The sequence below is a fragment of the Temnothorax americanus genome, unplaced genomic scaffold (assembly GCF_048541705.1).
Source record: "Temnothorax americanus isolate GAGA-0224 unplaced genomic scaffold, ASM4854170v1 Scaffold15, whole genome shotgun sequence".
Classification (NCBI taxonomy): Eukaryota; Metazoa; Arthropoda; class Insecta; order Hymenoptera; family Formicidae; genus Temnothorax; species Temnothorax americanus.
Window position 1 is genome coordinate 3,257,717 of NW_027509286.1, and position 21,974 is coordinate 3,279,690.

At 46.0% G+C, this 21,974-nt stretch overlaps 1 protein-coding gene across 4 annotated transcripts in view; it reads right to left on the reverse strand.

Moving 5' to 3' along the window:
* Window positions 1-21,974, reverse strand: part of LOC143895228 (CUGBP Elav-like family member 4) — a 466,213-nt gene that overhangs the window by 185,932 nt on the left and 258,307 nt on the right. The window lies entirely within an intron of this gene.

A 21,974-nucleotide genomic window follows, 5' to 3' on the forward strand; every position in this document is an offset into this window, starting at 1 on the left:
AAATAAAAATATTAGTTAGAATTGGTTCTGCTCACTATGTTCCGCTAACTTTGCTCACTATGTTCCGCTAACTTATAAGACGTGTCCAACTAATCGTTATCATTTCAAAAAGCGCGATCGCCCGCGGACTCGTCATCCCACTGTCTTTATTTTTATCGTCGATAAATGAAACTTCGTTAATTAGGAGCAAGTCGTTTGGTAATGCCAGTTACTAATTGGCACCTAGGGCATAAGTCGGACGTGAATCAGTCTCGCTCGGGATAAACTCTAGCGATTGTTACTGAAGCGAACAAGCCTGCCTCTACGCGTTGAGAAGCGAACATCGCAGATACGCTTGATCATGCACGGCTTCTTGAAACTTTGTAAGCTTCCGTTACTAATTAAATGTTGTCCAAGTTTTTTAAAAATTTATTAGCAAAAAGTGGTCGTAACAATTGTATTACAATTACCTTTCTATTCGTAACTCGGAGTATGAAATATAAAAATGTAAATTAAACGTGTGCTTAATGACGTTACACGTTAGGTTACGTTCAGCTTAAATTTACTTTATTTATCGCGCCACGCAGAGATTCGCTAAAATTGCGTTTTCGTTAATACCGACCACACGACGTAATAAAACAACGATAGACGCGTGCAGTGGCGAACGTGTTAACGTAGAAGTCGTAAAAAACAACGCAGTAGGGGGCAAATTTACCAAAGGGGACGCTTTAACGGCACCATAAATTCCCGCGGTCATCTTCCGCCTCGCAGCCTCGGATAAGCGTTCCTGTAAAACACGAATGAGGTAAGCTCGCGCACTCTGTACAAATTAACCCGTTAACCCATTTGCTTTTTGCCTCGCCTCGACACGAATCGCCCGGATCTTCCATTCAAGGTTTCCTAAATCAGCCGTGCCAAGACCTTCGCGCGCGATCACTCGCCTCGCTTCGGTACGCGATAAACTTCCGTCGTACAGCATTATCGCGTTGTGCATAGTTACACAGTATCTCGTGGCGCAAATTCCATTAAACGTCGCGCGCGTTTTCCGAATTAATCGGCCCAGAGTAGATACAGACGCTCGGGCGCATATAACGTACCACGCGCGACGCTAACGTTTCAATTATACACTATCCTCCGCACACTTGGTCCGATCAATCGGGTTAAATCGGCCGATAATCCGTAAGCGAGGCGCCCTGTATGGCTCCTCGGCGGGTCGGAATTGAAATTAAGCCGATACGAGGTCCGCGTTATCAAGATTTAAACAAATCCACGGCTCAAGTGACTGATCGCTCGCAACAGGTGGGACATGTTCTCTTCAGGCAGGTGGAGCACCACCGTCAGGCTGAGCCCAGAAGCTTTGGCTCGGGTTAGCGTGCCAAGAACCCGCCCACTTTCGGGCCGCAACCTCAAACTCCTCGTCGAGCAAGCCGATATTGTAATTGCCGGTGCTACCCAAGTGGCCTAAGATTGATGAGGTGGAAGGCAAGTTAGTCGGAGCGTGGCAAACGCGAGCTGACTGTGATCCCGAAACTAGAAAGCGTATTTCGCGTCTCCGCCTAAACCGTTTGTCATCTGGCCTGGCACTTGGGGGCCTCGTAATTTCCTTTCCGCCGCGCCGCGACCGCCGAGCTTTTTCCCGTCGAATACTTCTGCTGTTCGGAAAAACCGCTGACAAATCACTATTAGCTGTTACGAGTATGCTCAACGAGAGCCGCGCCAGTTCTAGAACGGCTTCGCGGTGGAGAAACAGTAAGCGGGGTAAGAGCGATACGGCTTTTAACGTTACGGCTTTAGATACGGCTTATCTCTATACAGACATCAAGCTTACTCGCGTCAATTTGTGTGCCACTTTACATTTCTTTATCTTTTTGGAACGCGGCTAGTGCATTCGAAACGTCCGTCGTTTCGACACACACGTATTACCGATGCCATCAACGATGGCGATACGATTCTCTATCCCGGTGGTAATATCCGTCTACCTCTTAAGCGAATCGCACTCGCTCACCCTTCGCTCGTGGATACAGAAAATTCACAGCGCTCTTTCTGTGCGCGCGCGCGCGGGAGCATAATACTCAAAGTTCAGGGACTCTTTACCGCAACCTCAAAGAGTCTCTCGGACCGAAAGGCGCGAGGAATGCCATCCGAAGTGCATTATTAAGAGCTATCAGGAAATTTCTCGCCCGACAACGGAAAGAGGAGGCAAAGACGCGACGCGAAACTTCGTCGGTCTCGCAATTCCACGGAATCGTCGCTGATCTAACAAACAACTCTTTCCTCCGCTTTTGGTTCCGCTCGTCCTCTGTGACCCACCATTCCAATCGCCTCTCTCTCTCTCTCTCTCTCTCTCTCTCTCTCTCTCTCTCTCTCTCTCTCTTCTTCCCTCTCGTCGTCCTCGTGGCCGTTTCTCTCGCTCGTTATCTTCCACGCTCGATTGGACGGAGCGTTTATTGTTTCAAGCGAGAGAGCGCCCCACGAGCGAAATGTTTTCCCGGTCGTCTCGCGCGTCGTCTAGCCGCTTAAGTACAAACAACCCTCAGAGTCCCGCGCCCGCGGTCCAAAGTTAGGTATACGACTAGCGGGGCAGGAAGTGATTTGGAGAGTCGCCAGGGAGCATCTAGGCCGCACTGAATCATTCCGACTACCCCCGCTCTCTGTCTGTCCCCGCGCATACGCGGCCTCCCTCGGGGAACGTCGCAAAACTGCGATAAAGAAGTTGCAAATCACCGGCGAGATGGTCGCGCCCGACGCTTCCGTCGTTTCACCATAGTCCGGCCGAAACTTCTGCGATGATTTCTTTCGTCAGGATCGTCGTCCCGACGAGTGGCCCTACCTCCTCTTCGCGGCACCGGATTTAATGCCCTCCGTGAATTCCGTACCGCCGTGGCGCCGTTACAACCGTGCGTCGCCAACGGTGAGAATATGAGAACACGAATCTTCAGCGCGAACAGATGAAATTGCTAATGAAAAATGATTATTTTTGTTGGGAGAAAACAATTGAAAATTGTCGTTGCGTACAATATTTGGCCATACACGAAAATATATCGCTAACTGAATTGCTTTCGCCGATGATTTACGTTTCCAGCAACACGGGTTCTCGGGTTAAGAAACTTGTTAGATAATTGTAGTAACCGGAAAACAGTAGTTCACCGTTTGAATCCATCCAGGACAAGAGGAGAGAACGACACAGTGGCAACAAAGGTCCCTGCCGAAGGTTGTAAGTTAAAATGGCGACAGAAGGAATGCACGTTAGCTGTCAAGGAAGAAGGCGACAAAGGAATAGCCGGCAATCGTAAACAAACTTTCAAGTTTATCGAGCGAGGCATTGTTGGCTAAAGGCGCTGCAAATATTTGATAGCCGCTGCTCCTTCCACGAAACAGAGACAGAGGCAAGCAGTACGGAACCAGGAAGAACGCCGGCATCTCACCGTCATTCTCCGCCCTTTTCAACTTCGCTATTCTGGCGTCCCCGGCCTTCTGCCTCGGACGGCTTCGTCATTCCGCGTTTCCAGTGCTCGATTACCACGACAACTTCGTCCTTTGCGTTGCATCGTTCAGCGTGTTGCCCTCTTCCTATTTTGTCGACAACAACGGCCGTGCCGAGCGTCGTTATCCGGGAACTTCTATCGCAGTCGCTCGCGCATTCAGTCTCTCTGATAAAGATTCGAGATTTAAAAAAAAGTTATCATTTATTGATGTCGCGCGACGTCACCGTCGCCGTCGTGTTTTACGCGACGCGTGTTCTCGTACTCGCCGTTTGTATTTTTGAGGAAAGGAAGATAAAGACTTTTCATAGACTATCTTTATTGGAAAAATTGAGCCGATCTTCTGAAATTGTCGTTCCGGATCACTCCGAGATAAGCAGTTCTCTTGTATCACCGCCAGTAAAAATTTCATTCATTCTGGTGTATTAGATACGTAGCCATTTGAATAATTTTGAACGATATTCTGGTATTTCGTGTTCTTTTTTTTTATAAACGAGCAGAACGTGACGTGTTCAGAGAGCAATTCTCCAGCAAGATGTTTTACGTGAGTTGTAAAATTATTTGCATTTTACAAGCAGAAAATTTATTACTATACATATTGATGATATCAATTGCAGATTGGATACTTATGATGTATCAGCAGAGCATAAACAAAAAATCAGTTGTATTAGCGTATAATTATAAGAATAATTCTTACGACTTTAACAAATATAAATGACGCAAGGACCACAGGTTCCTTTTTTTGGTAACATCATCTAATTGACAGACTTCTTTTTACGATCGTTCTCGAATACCTCGTTGCGGCTGATCCAAGCGGAAAGTTTCATGGAACAAAAGAAGTCGCGCGCGGGAGGGACTAGTTGGTAACAGTGTTAGCGGTTCAATTTGCGATTAATCGAGTTCGGCAAGTCTGTTTGAACGGAACGGCCAAACACAACGAATAATTCCAAACTATAACACGGACGTCGAAATACCGCCGCATAATGAAAACGTCTGTCATTACGGTACTTTCACAATTCATATTCAGTCCGATTGTCGCAGTAGTAAAATGAGCTGGTTAATTGTTTCTCTTCGAATAAAGGGATACAATTGTACACGTGCATCAAAATGTACGTCTCATCAGTTAGCGGAACAATAAAGTGAGCAGAACCAATTCTAAATAATATTTCGTTGCTATATGTATATTGTCCCGCTGACTTAATATTCCTTTAGCGGAACATCACTTTTTTAAAGAAAACTTATAAAGCAACAAATTTCTTTCTTTGGCAACATTTTAGCAACAAATGAGCAACAAATAAAAATATTAATTAGAATTGGTTCTGCTCACTTTGTTCCGCTAACTTATGAGACGTTAGTTGGACACAATTCGTCGAATCGATATCCACTCAAGTTTTAATTTGTCAATTGTTGATAACGCCGGTCAAATGTCAAATTATATTAAGCTACGTTTGACAGGAATGATTTTTGGAAATCGCACGTGACAAACGACGATTCGCATACCACTGATAATCATCGGTCATTAATTAATTTTTAATAGCAGTTACAATGCCGAAATTGATGCAAAATAATAAAATAGCGCGAAGAGTACTTCTCTATGGGGGATTTTATACGAATGCCGCTTTAATATTTTACACACAATTGCAGCCAACATGAAATTTCAGCAAACGCTAGGAAATTTATCGTAATGTGTCATATGAAATATCGGATACCACTGTGATAAAGTTTCTGTAACGTAATTTTATCTAATATATTGTTCGTTATAATGCGATCAAAGCAATAACGCGTACAATGTGACAGTGAAACTAATAACTTTGGAATGCACGCGCATCATATTGTTACGTTTATTAAATATTATAGAACGTAGTCTCCTTTGTGAATTTCCATATGCCTGCACATTGGTTGTGTTATTTGATTAACAATGTAATATATACGCGACTGAGTGAAACATTAATAATCATCGTTTCATGTGCGCGGCACGGACCGCCGCCGGTGCCATCGGCATATGTATGTAACGCGAAGGTTAATTCAATTTTATTTAATTCCTATTAGCCTCGTTCTCCCTGAGCGAAGCGGCGCTGATCAGTCTGCCGACGAGTCAACGATAATTAAGTTTGATGAAAAGTCTGCTTACACAGAAAGCGCCCTGATGTGGGAAACGCCTCTAATGGAGGTGGTTACTCGCAGCGCCGGTAATCAACTACGACGCTAGTTCGACAAGTTCGATAAAATCCAAACTTCTAAACAATAACGCAATTATAAAGTTCGCGGCGCCCTTGCCGGGTAGGTAGGTAGGTAGAGGGCTCGCGCGCGCGTTTTGGCCCAGCCAATCGACTAAGCTTATATCCTGACGTCGAGCATATCGAACGACAACGCCGTGCGTAACTAGATAAAAAAAAGGGGGTTCAATTTTTAATTTCAGAGAGTTTACAACTCTTAGGGTAATAATTCTCAACCCTGGTTAGTCCGTAATGTTGCCTTTTTGTGACAATGTATTTTGTTTCTTTTTCTTTGCGACGTTCTGTGTACGTATATGTGGTATATGTGTGATACCTGTACTTACGCACGGGAGATAGTCTCTCTCTTCATGAAACACATCCTCCGAAGAAGTAACGTGAACCAGAAACCAGACGTAGAAACATAAGATTCCCCGTTCGCTTTATCCAGCAATGAAACAATATCACGTTTAAAAGAGCAAATAAATTTATAGCCTATCTCGTCAACGTCCGAGAGCGCGGATCCTCTCGTGGACCCTGGGAGAATCGCGAACACCGGAGGTCTTGCGCGATGTCCGAGGGATCAAGGGGTCCGGGGACAACGAATTGGAACTCGACTCGACGAACACGTAGCATAAAGTCGTAAAACTCGACTTACGACAAGTCGTAACAACGGGAACAACGCTCCTTCATCTATTTTTTCTCTCTTATAATTGGTGCCATCCAAGCAGCATTGCAGGAATAAAAGTCGGGGTTTGTAATAAGGGAAGAAAAAATCTGAGAGTTTTGCCCGCAGGGATTCCATCTTCTCGTCTTAATGACATGAATTTTATTGAAAATATTCGATAATATTCGTTAATCTGCTTGATTAACCAATAAAAAAGGGTGCCTCGACGTCAACCCTCGAAACGACCGGCGATAAATAGTGTCGTGTTCCACGAGACAAAATTGTAGGCTGGCCTTAATAACACGTTAAAAAAGGGTCGTGGCTTAATTTCAATGTCGGGACGACGCAACCAGATGACGGTATTTCGGTTTATTTGCCAGAGATGGATGTCAAAGCCCAATGTTAGGTTCCGACGATAAATCGACGATAAAGCATAAACTTTCGTTTAACGCGCAAAGTTTATATTGCAGAACATAATTTGCCATTAATATAACATTAATAACTTGGAATAGAGCAACGTTGCGCTCGCTTAAAAGTGCAGGACGTTTAATATTTTGTTGCCGCGAGATTACGGAAGCACATTCGCCATACATCATGTACCGTGTACGTTATGCAGCTTTATGCAAAAAGAGAAAGATGATTTACGTAACGAAAATTTTGAAAAATATATCTGTTTTTTTTCTTCTTTTCCGATGCGATATTAAGTATCGTGGCGTAGAGAATTATTGGCACCGCATATTGGCTTCACAGCCAAATTGGAGTCACGGTCGAGGTCTCGGCGGCATTATAACAATCTGTCAGCCGGCCTGGAAGCGCTCCAGGACAATAAGTCAGGGCATCGATCGTGGCGGGATACCATCATGACGATAAATATTACAAGATGATTATTATTGCTGCCGCGCGCGCGGTATCACTTGTGCTGTATATCGGATCGGCGCCGGCGCTCTGAAATTCTCTCCGCCGGCATATCCGCAGCGCTCGGTATCGGCGCGGATCGATTGTCGGCGAATCGTGCACCTCAATTGCAGGACGCCGATTGTAACAATCGCGGAAATTGTGTCGCAAATTCCCTTTGTCGCGTTCGCGAGACCGCCATGCCAAATGTGGCCAAATGCGTTTTCACGAGACTGTGACGTTCCCGGGGTTTACGGGATTACAACTTGCGCGCCCACGATTTGGTAATTCATCGATAGTTGACGCCGTTGACGGCGGTCCCGAGAGATCATCTCATCATTAACGGAGCGGGGCTGTTTCTCGCGAGCGGATTACAACGTGATAATTCGTGAATTGTAAACGTGCGCTGACAAATTTATTCACGGCAGCAGATTTTAATTTAGAGAGCGATAAGCGCGACATTTTAACGAACGGCATAAGTAACGGTATATATTCGTTACGATGACAACCAATCGTTACGTTTCTCTTTCGTATCGCTAAAATAAAAATTCGCAGCTTTTTTTTTTTTTTTACTTACGTACTCACGCCCTCTCGGTTTCTCTTTCGGCGCATCCGTCTTCTCCACATTCGCCTTTTTCCCTCGCGCAGATCTCGGTTATTGGTAGCGTGCCGGTATCTCGGCGCAAGCTGCACCGCCGTCCGTCTCGTCGCGGGTAGAAGGAGAGAGGTTGATATACAGCATAAAACCGCGAGAAAAATACTATCTTCATTGTCTAAATGGCTGCCGATAAAGCAGCCCGAGTTTACTGCGCGCGAGATTGTATTTATCATCCGGCAATGCCAGCGAGCAACGCGCGCGTTATATGCTTTGCCACCCAGTTATCTAAGATGCGTTTGTCTATCCGCCGAGAAAAATGGATCGCGTCGTTGCGAGCTGCTGAAACCGAGGAAGGAGAAAAAAAAGAGAATAATATTGCGCAACCGTATACATTCGGGGTGCCTCGTGAATCCCCGCCAGCCGTATATGTACGACCGATACGACCGGTGGAAACGTGGCGGTCTCGTAAAATCGCCGAGAAGGTATATAATCGTTATTTCAAATCGTGCTCGCTTTTATTGGACGTTTATTGGACCAGGCTTTCGAGGAGTTACGTAAGAGGGGGGAGAGAGAGAGAGAGAGAGAGAGAGAGAGAGAGAGAGAGAGAGAGAGAGAGAGAGACCGGAGGGGTCTGGTTTGAAATTCGAAAATCGTTGAATACGTTTCCCGTCGCTCGAGGGTGAAATTGGTCTTCGGTTAAATTGTGCCTTTTCGTAGATCTCCTTATCGGCGGCGCCAAAAGTGCCAAAGAGAATACGCGCGAGCTTAATGCAATATTAAACAGTTAACCGCGTGCGGGGGGATAAAGGGGCGGGAGGTGAAAGGGGGTGAGAGCGCGTAAGTACGGGTCCACTTTCCATCTTTCACGACGGAAGGAGTGCGGTCACGTGTCCGTGGGAAATGCCGAGCACAACCTTTCCACGTAGGAAGGATCTAAGAAGGGTCGTCGGACCGATCCTCTCGCGAGCACGACCCCGCGCAGCGTTGTTGAACCTTTCATTCCACGTACGAGGAATAGATCTGCAAGCCTTGTTAAATCATGATTTGTCGGGGGTAATTCGATTCGTGCCCGAGATTTGGCGCGGTACGTGGCGACGAGATTCACTTTCGGCGACTCGGGCCCGCGCGCGATTCGATTTATGTCGCCGTGTCTATATTCCGCACACGGTCTCACCGGCTAATGACGGGATGACAACATTTACGTAATCAGGCCGCACCGTTATAACGCTGGCCGCGCTCAACGTTGCTCGCTGCGCAACTCGTCCACTAATATTGACTTTCAATTAATACACCCGTCGTAGGCCGAACGAAACTTAAAACTGTGGCCGTGTCTCGATTCATTCGTGAAAGGTCAATTGTACATATTTTTCATGCGCATCAGGTTTTACGTGGAAATAATATGCATGAAACTGATCGAAATTGCGAATTATTTTCAATCTGATCAGGTGTGCTCGGAATACACACATTTTACCGTGAAGAATCGCAGTATGCGATGAGAATAATGCAGGCGGCTGATCTCGAAATGTGACTCTCGATTCGAATGATATTATTATCTTGCCCCGCATTTCTCTATATCCGGTTAGAAGTGACACACCTGCGCGTAACACGCGAATGCACCTAGAAGATCGTGCGACGCGTTGATCTGCCGCTTGCAAGCATAATATGGTCTCTTCATCATTCTTTTAACGTATTCCATGCTCGTCGCGACGTATAGGCCGCGAGGGGGTGACACGGTTGTCGTCGAGCCTTTGGGGAAACTACGAGGTCACGAACCGAGAGCAATGCTATCGTGACGCCCGCACACGGTGTTTCTACCAGAACTTCTCTTCTCTTCTTTCACCTAACACACGCGAGGTTCAGCACGTACGTATATCTCTTTCCGCGTCTCTTGGTCGTCTCTTCTCGTCCTTACACTTATCCTGCTCTCTTCTCATCTCCCGACCGTCTGCGCGACCTTCTCTATCCATCATAGCACCTTCTCGCCCCTTTCTCTCTCCCCCCTCTCTCTCTTTCTAGCAGAGAGCTCAGACCAAAGAGACGGAGTCACGTCTCCAGACCGGAGTTGCTCTAATTAAATTACTTAAGCGTACGTGTATCTAGGGATGGTTTTGGGTCGGATGCTTCTACGTACAACTGCATGCCGCGCGAGAGAGCGACGTCTTAGTGCTCGGAGCGTTTTGCTTGGCCTTCAGGAGCCGATCCTGTCGTCTGCCGTTGGTGTCTGTGTCGCTTTTTTCATATCTTCTTTGCTCTCACCACCAAGATCGAACATCATGCCCGTCAGGGCTCGGCCGCAGCTCCGCATGTACGCGCCGAGAATGATATTGCACGTGCTCCAAGTTTCGTGCGGAAACAAAATGCTCTCCCTTGTTGCTCTCGTAATCTTATTAAATGTTACGAAATAGACGAATGGAGAGCAAAGGTGTTATTAAATAGTACATGCATGTAATTAGCGTGAGAAATTGAGTATTTAAATAATTTTAATTAAAAATTTGATTCAACTTATATAAAAAAGTTTATGCTACGTTTAGCAAGATTGTGCTGATCGCGTTTAAAAATAATACGTCTCGTCACACGCAATGGATCTAAGATAGCTATTTAAAGATAGTATCACGGCGAATTCTATTGTAACTGGCTCTTTCCTTCTACTTCGACAGAGCATTGTCATCGGCGACAGCTGGAAAGTTACCAAAGTACTATTCTTGTAGTTTTCTCCACCTTTTTTTCGCCAGATATCATCAAAGGATCTGTCACTCTCCATTATTAGAGCCAGCGAGCGAACAGTAAAAGCATGAGACACTAAAGCCATATTATGTGGAGGATATTGTTCACTTGATAGCAAGAGGTCAAAGGTAAAAGAAGACAAGAGAAGAATTTTTTTTTTACGAAACCATGCAACATGAACGAACGAATGAGAATAAATTTTAAATAGAAGTATGGTATTTTTAAAAAGTTAAAATTTGTATAAAATAGACATTTGTTTCTGATTGCGAAGATATTTAATATTTAGTGCTTTGATAGCCAATAAAGAAAGAAAAAGAAATGAAATCGTTTAGTTAATGTTTAATGATTGTCATAGAAGCAAACGTCTCGTTTATTAAATTTTGATAGAGTTCTAGGAAGTCATATATATAAAATTGGTGTCATCTCATGCACGACTCAGTTTAACTTAAGAATAGTTTAAGCTGATATTCGAGGAAAAATACAGAAAAAAATGTTTTGCCGTTCGATACACGTTTTTATTCCTTTTTCGCATAAACACATGCATATACTATCAGCTGAGTCGCATATTGAGGACGTGCAATGTTACTTTGCTTCAATTTTCCCGAAGTATTCCGGGATAGCGGGGGAAACACTTAGCATTTGTTATCCGAGGTAATGGCCTCTCGGACGAGACAATCACTAAAGGGTGGCTCGGGACATCGACGGCTCCGCGAAAAGAGGCCAACTTTGTCCCGCGTCGACGTACTGCCATTCTGTAAGCGCGCGTCGTCCATAAATTTCGCCGCCGTTCTCACGGCGCGCATACATCAACCGATATAGCACCGCAAATAAAGCGGCGTTGAAGGGTGTTTCTCCACAATTCGCGGGTACAAAAACAAATTTTACCACTTAACCATGTTAACATTTGTATCGGCTCTCTGTGTTATTTAAAATATCTTTTAGTCTTCCGAAATGCGAATGAAAGATGTCGAGATGCAGCATTTAATAAAGGAGAAATATACAGAATTTCACTATGTTTTATAATAAATTAAATTCTTATAATTAAATTTTAAGATAAAAATCAGAGATTTTTATAATAATATTTAATAATTACTAGGTATTAATTTGCACCATTAGTTTGTATATTATTGTCGGTAAAATTTATACGGTTTTTGATTTTTTGATAAATGTATTGTACTTTTACTTTATGAAAAATTATCGAATAGAATTTTTGTCTCAATAATATATAAATAATGACTGATTGGTGGTTGCAATCCAGTTCAAGAAACCTTGCTTAAATGAAAGCCTGAAGACAGGAAAATGAGTGGTTGAAAAGGTGAAGAGGATAATTCGGAAGTGGAACGTATTTACCTATAATCGTTAAATTTACGCAAGTTCCCATTCGGTTAATTTGGCGCGTCCGAGCAGAAACCTTATTAACACCGTGAATCGTTTTCACATAATCAGAAGTTAGGCAACAGTAAACGCCGATTACCGAAAGGCTAGAGCGATAAAGTTAGAAAACATTGCGCGAGGGACTGACAGAGGATAATGAGCTTTCGCAGAAATTTTTACCAATTACGACGTCGGGAGCCGCGAGGCTCGTGCAAAACGCCGGATCCGTCGACTGGCGAGTCGCGCCGCGATGCCGATCGACGACATAGTGTATCATTGAGTTTGCCAGATCGGGGGAAAGCGCGGAAAAAAAAACGGATAATTCTCGTCAGAAGTAGCCATTAACTTCGTGAATGAGAAATTGGCTCGGGGCAACGTCGTAATGTCTCGCGACCGAGAGCGAACGAAGAGCCGGTGTTGGCTGCCTCTGCCGCGAGCGTGCAGCCAATTACCGGTGCCCGGGCATGAAATAACTGCATTATCTCTGTGGAAGCGGCTGCCACCACCGCCTTCACGACCACCACCCTCTCTTGCCAACCTACATCGACCTACGCCCTGCCCTGACGCTTTTGCCCGTTTACCGCCTGTAGTCTGCCTACCTGTGCCAACTCGGTTCACCCTTTTTCGTTCGCGAACCGCCGAAAATTATGTTGCCTGAAATTTCGATAAAACGGGATTCGGTTCGAGTCGGCATTAGATTGAATTTGTCGAGTTATAGTACTCCAGGACGGAAAGAAACTTTTCGGACTGGGGAACGGGCTTGCCTGGGATTCGAAATGACCCACGTTTACCGTGCAGTCTGGTGACTCCCTCATCCTTTTAGTTTGCTATCTCTCTCTCTCTCTCTCTCTCTTTCTCTCTCACTCTTTTTAACATAGCCATCCTCTTTTTTTCCTTCTATCTCGTCTTCACCCACACATTTTCTTGTGCCGATTCGTGTGCCTGCCCGCCGTTCGTTGCCACCGAACTGAATCGGGTCGCCCAAACCCCGACAGGATTTCGAGCTATACTGTATACGCGGCGCGGTCTCTCCCTTTGCTCCTGTCGCGATCTTGGGCAACGAAGTTCGCGTGAAGCGAAGGGAAAAGAACGAAACGGGGGGGGGGGGCAAGCAATACCTAAGGTGCTTGCGAATACGTGAGCATCAAAGTTTCCGGCGCCTAAAGGCAACGACGATGTCCGACGTCGTATTAGATCCGCCCAAATCAGAGAGATATTTCCCAAGGCGGCGGGGGTGTGTGACTGCCCTTTGCGATTGATTTATTTTGACACCTGGACTCGATTTGAAACCAATCATGTATGATGCGCGATTGAGTCATCACGAACACAGTCGCGAGGGAATTATTCGGAGACCACAAATCTTCCTCGAAGTGGGTATACGAAGCGTGTACTCCGTAATGTTACAGGATGCAGGATGCAGGCATAGTTGTCGCGAAGTTACAGGGTAAAGGCATACAAATGACTATGTTCTATGGTTATATAGCTACGTGCCATAGTTATTTCGGGACAAGGGCGTATTTACCGTGCGTATGTAGCCACGTCGTCATAGCGAAATTCAGGACAGCTATGGAGATGGAACAAACGCGTTTGCAAGATTGCGTTGTGCGATTACTGTCATGCAAGTTTCTCGTATCGTTACCTTCCAAATCGGATGCCCGGGAACGGCGCGACGTTGGGAGGCGATATCGATGGCGTTTAATGTCATCATCGGCGGCAACATCGACGAACGACGGAAGACCGACGTGCTGCTGTGCGACGGAGGGAAGAGCGAAACGCATTCCGCGCTCGTAAGCGATGTCAAATAACTTTCGAAGGGAGCAAAGGAACGAACGGACGGTTAGGAATGGAGGAAAGTAAATAAAAGGCCATTCCGATTGGGCGATCAATTACATCGGGCCTGCATTATTCATGGGGGGGGGTTGGGTGCAGGCCGCAGAAAGCTCTATCTCTTCTCTCTTCCTCCCTCGACAAGCAACGGAATCAGACCATAGACCGGCTGAAGGAGAGTGAGGAGGAGAGCCTGGGAGGTTGAGACGGAAGTGAAAAGAGAGAGAGAGAGAGAGAGAGAGAGAGAGAGAGAGAGAAAGCGCGTGTATTTGCATCGACAATCACAGCCACGGTTATCACTCTGGGGCTTCTACTTCGAGCAGTTACAGGTTTATTCCGAATAATTTGAAAAATTAACCGACGACGGACGATCAAATCGTGGATCCGAATCCATGGCGTTATCGTCATCTGCAAAATCGCGCGCCTCGAATACTCGATAACATCTCAAGTGGAATCCGATGTTTCCGGAGTTTCTTCTAAACTTCGCAGCGTTTCGATATTCGCATTCAAGAGTGCCTGAGAACTCGCAGATTCATACGGTTATGCTAAATAGACTTGTCTCGTTCTGGGACTTGTCCACTTCAGATATAAATATAGCAAATTAATAAACAAGATAATTTTTATATTAATTACTTGTGACTGTAAATTGGACTCGTCGCGGATCGCGCTTACAAATCTTGATGTTATTTATAGAACGCTATTCGTCCCTGGCCTAAATCTCTCGTGGTTCTACTAATCTACTCCATGGAAACTGGCATTAAATATCCAAGCTATTAAATATGGCTCGGGTGAAGTCACGCGGTTGATTATATATATTTACAAAATATATAAGCAATTGCGAAACCTGGTTTGGCGTTATTAAGCGGCAGGCTCGGCCGAGATTACTTTTTAGTGGCGATTTGGCAGCGGATAATATCCCGTTATAAAAATACAGACGATTTAATCCCCCGTGCCATGTCCGGTATATAATACATAGTTACGACGTCTTCGATATTATTCATCCCAGTTATTGAGCTCACCGCTGTATTCTCGCTTCTCTTCATTCCCGTCTCTCTCTCTTTCTCCTCTCCTCTCCCGGTGCCGGAGCTCGCGCGGATATTGTTCGTTGTCGATATTGGAATTCCGCGTTCTATCCCGGCTGGTTCGCTTTATATAACGTTCAAATAAGGAAATTATAGTTCGCCCCATCACTTCAAAGAGAGGAAGGAAGTGTTTCCTTAAGAATTTCAAACGTTAGACTTGAAATCTCGGTATCGGTAGGAAGCAATTAATGAAAAGATACCGTAATTTGCGACGGTTGAGACGAGGTGTGTCAACGAGTGATATCAAATTAGAAACATTTCGAAAAATTCGGCGAATTATGCTTTCACTTTCGAGTATATATGGTATTGATTGCAATACAAATATATTTTATATTTCCTTCGAAATGAATATAACGAAATAACATACGCTGGTGCACAAGATTCCTCATGGAAATCTTTATGGTTGAGCGCATCCTTGACTTGACGGGCGAATCGCCATTTCGTCGCGGACTTTCAGTATATCATCTGGTAATCAAAGTGATCCCGACCTCTCTTTCCTCTGGAGCAGGGACTGTATAAAGTATATCAAAGCGGCGGTTTGGTCACGATTTCAACCATTTCTCCGTATCTGTCCTTGTCTCGCTCTGTGACCCTCATTTCCCTCTTTCTCTCGATGGCTCTTTATCCAGCACACTCTTCCCTTTCTCCTCTACCCCGTTTTTCCATCTCTCTCTTTCTCTCGCCTCTCTCTCTCTTTCTCTCTTTTCTATCTATCTCTCTCTTTCCCTTCTTCTTTCCCCACGTTATTACGTTTCTCCACGTCTTTGAAGGCGCCGTCGAGCAGAAATTATGAGTCCCTGTACACTACGGGTTCGCTCGACTACTTTCTGCTCGAATTAAGCACGGGCAAAGGACCGACCGGATGGACGGTCGAATGCAAATGTAAAAGCAAGCTCGAAAGCTGCCGAGCGACGCTCGGTTAACCCCGTCGTCGGTTGGGGAGAGATCACCGGAGTTACCGCTTCTTGTCTTCGGTTGGACCTCGCTGTACCAACGACTTCTGAGATTTCTCCTTCAGCCACGTACGCGAATATACTTTAAATTGAACGCAATTTGTTGATTCATCACTTTTATTCCAAATCCACTGCAATTGATAATTGTATACACATATCCGTAAATTACCCATCGGATGGGCGAAATTTATGCCGGTTAAGGTCCATTCGCCCGGCGAGCACGCAAATTTCTTTAATTTCATCCGGTGGACAGACGGATTTCGTCCGCGTCGTTACTTATAGCGCGGGTATCCGCAGGTCTCGAGAACGACTCGATTCGGGGCGGCGCGCCTCGCCGCAGCGGCGTCGTCGATGCGACGAGGCGTGGCGGGGTTAGTTTAGTTGGAAACATGCCTGGGCGAGCATAGCAAACACGCGCAACTGACACCGGAGGGACGGTCTCTCACAGAGGCGGAGGCGTATACCCTACGTGCATATATAGATAGAGACGTACATATGTACACAACATATATATATATGTATGTACACACATGCGCGCGGTCGCGTATACTCGCATACACGTACACACGTGCGCGATCGTATGGGATGCGGGGATGGCCGGTGAGAAAGGGGGGGGGGTGGTGAGGGTCGGGATATCTCGGAGGCCGTGGAGACCGAAGTGGACAAACAGACGTGCCGACGTCCGCGGGGACTCCGAAAACACGGCGGCGGCGGCATCGCCGGCTCAGGCGGCGCCGTGAAACGAGAAATCCGCGTACACCCTCGGGCCAGGTTTTCGATTGTCCGGCCTGCGGGGTCTTCGTCGAGAGGCAGGCACCGGTATATCGCGATGGAAATTGATCTGTCGGGACGGAAAGTACCGGAGACGGCGCGCGGCGCACGGTCTCGTCATGCAAATACGTCGCGCTACTCGGCATTAGAGTCCGCGATGGTATACCTGCGTTGGTGTACACGCGTTCGATTTGTATAAGTGCGCACGCTCATACTCGTACAAAGGGAGTGATTTTAATCGTATCGCGGGAGAATATCGGGCAAAAACGTTCTGCGGAAAAATCGCCCAGTACCGTCTGGCTCTCTTGCGCTTTCGCAGTAACAACGTCCGAATTTGAATGTATATACAGAGTTGAAAATTATACAGAACGCTTCGAAGAATCCCATCGTTCATTCCGCCTGACTTTTGAATATGCGTAAACGAATGATTTTTCTTCTGCTTCTTTTGGAGAGATTTCAGTAAAAAGTAGTATTATTTCATTATTATATAATTGCAGCTCCATTATGGACAGATAGACGTAACTTTTGTGATTCATTTTGTACATTACAGCATTAAATTTCTATTTTCTCCACGATAAATCACAAAAATGTTATATTAACATTTAAATACAACAAAATTATAATAACTTATAAAATGTTATATTTTTCATAATAATCGATACGATGCGATGTAGCGGAATGCGTTCTTGATTTTGATATTTCTGTCCAATTCGGAGAATTGTTTTTTGCGTAAGTGTACGATTTTTTACAATGTTGCATTTGAGTAACAGCAAATAAAAGAACGCGAATAACGTTTATTCAAGCCGCGATTGAAATGGCATTGTTATATGCGATGGCAAAAGGAACGATTCGACAGTCGACATTTATCTATATTTACCATAGAAAAAAGATTATCAAATCGTTGCGCAATCGCAAAAAATTTGCGTCAGATAAAATTCTATTCCAGTTCTTTGAGTTTTCGTGTAGCTTCGCGTCGCTATTTCTGTCTCGATAAAACTCTTCGGTCGCCCGAAGTATCTCTCGAGTCTTTTAACATCCTTAGTTCACCGCATCGCCGCTTTAAATCATGCACCGGCTATCAGGATTTCGGATTTCACCGGCTGTCGGATTTCGTTTACATTCGAATATACTGAAACCCCTTTAACCTCCGTCACCCGATCCGACCTGTAAATTATTTACCAACGGGTTGGACGAAGGTCCGATTCGAGAGATCGTAAACCGCCTGCTTAATCTCTCCCAAACATCATACGTAAAGCGTACATAAAACCGACGATGAGCGACGATGCATCTGCTCGTCACCATCGGAGTCGAATTGCCGGAGTTGAGTTTATATAATCGATCGTATACGTTTCTGTTACGTTACTACTTATTGTCTAACCGTTAATATTGTGCTCGTTGTCCGTATCACGCTCATGGACCACTCGATCGCGTGCCGGTGCACGGAGAAAATTTATGTGGGTATCATCCATGCCCCGCGCGTCATCCATGCTCCGCGAAGCGAAGCGATAAACGGTGTGACCAGGCGCGTTTATATCACTCCTCCCCAGCGATTTCATGCGTTACGTGCCGTCACGATGCTAGGTGGGATCTTACTTTTATGTCGCGCGGTAGGGCTCACGTTTCACGGCGATCGGACGTATCAGCGCATCTCCGAGGATGTCCGCTCCGCGCGTCCGTACCCTCTATCCCACGAACTTCTCGGGAGGATGACCGTCCTTTCCGGAATGGCGAGGCCCTCGGGCGAGGATTTCACGTTGCAAATTGTCATTTACGCAGGACGTCCTGTCGGGCGGGCGTGTGCAAGTTCTTGATTGCGCGTGCATTCATTTCGACGTGGCGGCTGTAAAATGTTTACGGGAAGGTTCGCGGGATGTATATCCGCTAATTCGTCGACGCGGAGATACGCAATACGGCCAAGGTGGTTTACCCGTTAAAATGGCTAACTCGAATTACAACATCGATCGTGCGCCGCGAGCTCTCTCATCTATTTAATTGTCGTCCACTTAATGGCGAGGAATATCGGCGCTTTGTGTGGAACTTTGGCGAGTAGTCCATCCAATCGCGCGATAGCGTTGAATCGGAACGACACGATGGACGAGGAAGAATGCTCGTCGGTTTCGGTGTAACCGACGGATCAATAGAGGTGTATATAGGTTTTGTAGACTGAATGGATGAATAAGCGTGTGTATACATTTGCGATTACACGGCAACTAATTAATACACGTAGACGCTTGTATCCGGGTGCATTTATCGTACTTTAATAACTACACGCGATATACATGCGTAATGGTTTTTCTCAATCAATAGCATTATTACCTGAATTGCGAGCATTCAGGCCGGTCCTAATTATCACTATGCACTCTCGATATTATATTCTATACAGCAATTATGCGCTCGTAACATTGAATTGTATGAATCGGGTGTCGGGATCTCAGAGGCGTCTATCGCCACGAACGAACGCATATATATATATATATATATATATTTTTTTTTTTTTTCGATAACCCAGCGCGGGGTGTTTTGTTGCCTGTGCAACCCATAATAAATAATTTATCACCGCATATCGCGCAGCGCGCGGAGCGTCGAACTCCGCGCTTGTCCGCGCGAAGGATTCCATTCATCGTATTCCATGTTCTGAATTTGGACGCACTTTGTACATTTTCTCATCTCCTCGGCGGAAAAAGGCCGGCGGCATTGCGCGGAATGCCGGAACCGAAACGCCCACCGAGTTCTCTCTCTCCGCCCGTGTAACGAGGAGTACGAGGAGGGCGTATCCTCTCTCGGAAAATATGTTCGCCGTGGGCTACTAGTTTTAATTAAATCCGCGCTTTCTACCGCCCGGGTATGCCGGGCGTATAACCAAGACGATTAACCGGCGTTCGCAGTGTCTCGACGTCCGCGTGACGCGTCGTCCGCCGCCGCCACCACCGTCGCGCGCTTTAAACCGTCGCCGTCTCACCGGCACCTAAATGTCTACCTAAATCTTCGTCGCGGCTTTCCTAATTATTCCGTCGGGCGAAACCTTTTAGGCTGATGTAAACGGAATACCTCGCCCGATGCAACTTTCAAGCGCGTTGGGTTGTTTTCCCAGAATTGAACATATGGTTATGCAAGAGGAAGCCGGACGCCAATTTCCGAGAATTCTAGGATTTCTAGTTTAATAATATATTAAAGAGAGAGTGACTCTTGTATCTTACATTTCGTATAACATTTATTACGTAACGGATTTTTATTATATTTACAAACATTTTATTAATCTCTTTTCCGCAAAATAAAAAAAATTAGATATGGCATCATGATATTTTTCTAATTCTTTGTTTCTCGGTCGTATATTTTGAGATTATAGATGCATAATTACGCGTGCCAACGTTATTCTGTCATACATCGTACGATACATCCGCGTCTTTTATCCTCAGCATCCTGCCAAGAGAACCGCGTGTATACGTGCCGCGGCAGCAGTTTCCTTATTTAGCGTGAAAACCCGTAGTCATCCGAGCTCACGGTTGAGCGGTTACCGTTCGGTTCTACGGTATCTCACGGCGCGGCTCTGCGTTGTGTCGTCTTTCGCTGGAAATACATCCGCTTTGCCGTGGTTTAAGATAGGTCGGAGGTCTCTCAGGGCGGAGATCTCCCGAATAGAGTTATCCAAGGATGCACGGGGGTGCAACAAGCAGTTATACCTGTTGTGTACCCACATATATATCCACCGCATGTTCAACGAGCAAATTTCTAGGTACAGTCCAGCCGAGACACGGTCCGGTAAGCTTGTGTAATGTTTGCCGGATGAGCGGCTTACATCGGCATTTGCCTCTCCCTCCTTCGCGACAAATCTGTTTCTCGTCGGTTCCGCACGGTTTCGACGCTGCTCGGCTACTTCCGCTTCTCCCCCGTGTGTCTCGACCAGGCAGGTAGTTTCCTCTTACGGTTACATTCTCGTAAACGTTTTATCGTGAACCGCTAGAATAGAGGATGGCTCGTATATTGGCTAGCACGGCCGTCAATCTTCGTCCGGTTTCGCACAAATTCGCCCTCGATTATACTCATGCTCGAACATACTTGAACCTGCTTTGAGATCATCCGCAGCGCATACGGTAGCGAGAAGATTAATACCCCGCGATAAGTGGGTGAAAGCTCTCCGATTTCGGTCTCGTGGTTAGGATGGTTAACAACTTGCCCGGAACTTTAGTGCGCGTAGTCTATCCTGGCAGAAATTTACTGGACTATGATAGGACGTTATTCAAGTGGAACGAGAATTTTAAATTACATTTTAAATATGATACAAAGAGTCTCAATTACTGTTCAATTACTCACACGCGATGACGCAAATTTTACAAGCTGGTATAAGAAGGTCGATCCTCGGATCAATCCGTTGGGATAACCGATTGCTCAATGGCTCGCGCGAAAACGTAATATTCCACCGCCGTTCCTCGCCGGCTTGTTACGAGACACGCGAGGGTTTCTCTGTTAAATTTCAACATCGTTCGAGGGTGGTCGCGGCGTCGTCGCACCGCGGTGACGACATCGGTATGTTCTACAAACATTGGAATAACAACCGACGCGGCGGGAAGGGAATAGGGTACAGTCGGTGGCACGTTCGCCTTAAAAATTACAGGCAATATTTCAGACGCGGTAATACGCGGAGTTTAACTACACCCACCAAATAACAAGAGCAAGACGAATGAAGTACTTTGCCTTACATAATTCATCCCGAAGTTTTCGCCCGCCCTCCCGCGGCAGAGCGTATTCGCTATGCACCGCCAGACTGCCTAATCATATACGCGTTGAATGTTAAATGTCCACGTCCCTCGCGTTGTTGCAGCCGCCGAGACTATAACGTCGAACGTCTTAGCGGCCTGTGTTACGCTAAACGCGATCGATCCTTGCGAATTCATTATCGTTAGGCAGTAAATGGATGAGCGACTTTAATTGCCTTCGTTATACGACGGCGCATATTATCTTGAAAAAAGCTAATGAGCTTTATAATTCTGCGATCGCGCCGTCGTTCTCGGAAGATATACATAAGTATATGTTTAAACGCGCATCAGTCGAAGACGGTGAACGCGATCGAAGCGCCCGAATCAGTGAAAATAATTCGAGTAGGTGCTCTTCTTCCGCAACGCCACAGGCTACGAGGGAGTAAGTAATGGCTTCTGTCGTGGGTGTTTAAGCGGCGGCGTTTCGTGGCCAAGATTGGAGGTGGCTCACCCTCCACCGGGTACAAACTATTGCATCGCATCGTCCGCCTCGGGATGTCCGATCGAGTTATCGTCTCCGTATCTCCCTCTCCTTCCTTCCACCTCCTCGTAACCCTCTTCGCTCCACCTCCGTTCTGCGAATGGTATCCCCGGGCTACAAACCACCCCTCGCTCACAGTCAGTCGTTCTCATTCTCGAGCCGATCTAACGCTTCC